The sequence below is a fragment of the Trachemys scripta genome, chromosome 24 (genome assembly GCF_013100865.1).
Source record: "Trachemys scripta elegans isolate TJP31775 chromosome 24, CAS_Tse_1.0, whole genome shotgun sequence".
Classification (NCBI taxonomy): domain Eukaryota; kingdom Metazoa; phylum Chordata; order Testudines; family Emydidae; genus Trachemys; species Trachemys scripta.
Window position 1 is genome coordinate 8,224,897 of NC_048321.1, and position 2,967 is coordinate 8,227,863.

Here is a 2,967-nt window from a genome sequence, read left to right on the forward strand (position 1 = left end):
TTCCAAAGGATAGAGCTTTTCTCTGATTTGCCTCGCTCAGCTGGTCTGTCACCTAGGACATTAGAAATCTAATTTACTTTGTGCTGTTGTCATTCGGCACTTCACTCAGCTTGCGCAGTGGAAATAGACTAATCAGCTTCCCTCTTGTTTATGATCTTGTGTCTGATCGATTTCACTATCCGGATGCCCTGCCTGACGTCTGCTTTGCAAAGGTGGCAAGTGCTGTTCCTCTCTCTCTCCTTTTTTAAGCCTGTTTCCATTAGACTTTGTAAAGCAGGGATCAGAGGGACATTTATCTCAGCTGGATTTATTGAATATATACACCTATCTCATAGAGCTGGAAGGGACCTTGAAAGGTCATCAAGTCCAGTCCCCTGCCTTTACTAGCAGGAACAAGTATTGATTTTGCCCCCGATCCCTAAATAGCCCCCCTCAAGGATTGAACTCTCAATCCTGGGTTTAGTAAGCCAATGCTCAAACCACTGAGCTATCCGTAGTATGACTGGGGAGGCCTCAAACTACGATCAAGGCTGCATGTGCTGGGCCCTGCACTGACACCCAGTGAGAGACAGGGCCTGCCTCAAAGAACTTACAATGTAAATGGACAAGCTAGAGGGTGAGAAGGATCGAGAGGTCCTAGTGGAGAAGCAGCTCACCAGGCGCTCTCAATGCCAGGCTGTGGCAAAATGGGCTAATGCAATCCGTGGGTGTATATACAGAGTTGGGGTAGGGAGGTGATTTCACCCCTGTATCTGGCAGTGGTGAGATGGATACTGGAGTACTGCCTCCTGTTCTGGTGTCCACATTTGAAAAAAAGATGTTGGAGAAGGGGGGCAGAAAGCTCCCCCCTCCCCCCCCAAAAATAATTCCAGAGCTGCAGAAAATGCCTTACACTGAGAAGCCTAAAGAGCTGACGTGGTTTAGCTGATTTAAAAGAAGACTGAACGGTGCCTTGATTCCAGTGTATCAGTATCTGCTGGAGACTAAAAGACTCCCCCAGCTACTGGAGACAGAATGAGACCCAAGGGCTGAAACCAGACAAATTCCAAGTAGGAGCAAGGCCCCAGGGAGGGCGATTTATCACTGGAACAATCTGCCTGGAGAAGAGGTGGCTTCTCTGTCTCTTGACATCTTCAGCTCCAGCCTGGAGGCTTTTCTGGAAGTGACGCCTGGGCTCGATAAAGGGGGAAAATGTAACAGCTCTTAGGGAGGAGGTCAGACGAAATGATCTAATGGTTCATTCTGGCCTTAAACACTACGAAACTATCAAGTGACTTGCCCAAGGTCCCAATCAGTCAGGGGCAGAGCTAGGAATAGAATCTGGTTCTCGCAATCCCAGAGCCGTGCTGCCATCTGACCCTAAACCTCATCTCCTGTGAGAGATCTTTTTGGGAATGAGGTCGTGCTAATCCCCAGCTGGAGACTATGGGGAGCGGGAAGGCCTGGTTTGAAGATGCCGGTAGAGTCTGTGCACTGTCTGGATGACTGCGTGGTTCGGCAAAGCCTGGCATAGCTGTATCTTTAGAATCTTCCCAGTTCCTCTAACAAATTCAATGCGATTGCACGCGTGAAGCTGTTAATTGGGAAGGTATAAAAGCGGAGGTGCCGTGTGGAAGTTTCACACCTCTCTTGACAGCTAGAAAGGGGTGAGGGTGGAGACTGACTGAAGAAAGGCTTAAAAGTCTCCATTTGAAGACGGGGAAGAGACATGGCCGTTGATTCACCAGATGCTTTGAAGGGCCGCTGTCATCTTGAAATCCCAGACTTGGAGAAGGGCTGGATGTGAGCTTGAAAGCATCTCTCTCACCCACAGAAATTGATCCAACAAAAGAGAGCACCTCTCTTAGCTTGAAATCTAGTTAGTTCCAAAAAAAGAAGTCTCCAAGTACTTCCAGGTTCTCCTCCTGCCAGTTTTTGTGGGTTTTTAATCATGTTTCCCTGTAGATAAAAATAATTCTCTCTTGACTGTTCTGGAGGAGATCTGCACGCAGTACAGATGCCGGTTGTAGCGTTGACAGTGCAAGATAAAATGACTCTGGTTTCCTGATTGTTTATCTTTAAGCTGGTTTGTTTATAGGGCTCTTAGGAGTTAATTAGTACACAAATAACGCTGTAAAAAAATCCAGATGGAAGTATGACTTTTATTCAAAAGTTGACCTCCCCTTTAGGATCCAATTAGAGCCAGGAAAAACTGAGCTGGAGTTTACAACAGAGTGGAGTCTCTCCGAATCCCCATTGCTCCCTTTCAGACATGAAAGACTTTCCTAATTGCAAACACTGCAGCCTCTCCTCTGGAAAGCCACCCACTGGTTCTGCGCCTCACCCTTTCCCAGGAGTGAAGATGCTGCAGTTGGAAGCTGATGGCTTTGCTGATGCGCAAAGCAGAAGACAGTCCAGCTGGCTTCCCCATAACAGTCTCCGCCCTTGCAAGGCGTTATTTATTATCTGTGCTGCGATGGCTCAGGCCCCCTGGTGCTAGGCGCTGCATAAATGCATTCAGGATGGTCCCTGCCCCAGATTGCTTACAAGGTATAAGAGAAGAGACAACAGCTGATTACAGACAGGTGGGGAAGGACAAGGAAAGGAGGAGATTATATTGACCAGCATGTGAGGCAGGGGGGTCAGCACACCAGCTGCCTGGGCACTGTTCAGTTTTTTGTAGGCACAGGAGAAATTGTAAGATGGGATTTGAAGGAGGCTAAAGAGGTAGGTTTGTGGGTGTTTAAAGGCAGCGGCAGAAAGCCTGGAGGTGCTCGTTTGGAAGTGTAACAAGTAGGCGGTGGAGGCTGCCTCGAGGTCTGCTCACAGGCAGGACTTGACCTTTTCATAGTGAAGGAGAGATGGTGGGGGTGGGGGAGCAGTGGTTGTGAAGGGCCTTGCAACTGAAGACCAGAAGTTTGTGTCTGATGCGGTGCAGCCGGGGTAGCCAGGGGAGGGATGCAGACGCGCAGGGATACAGCCCAGTCG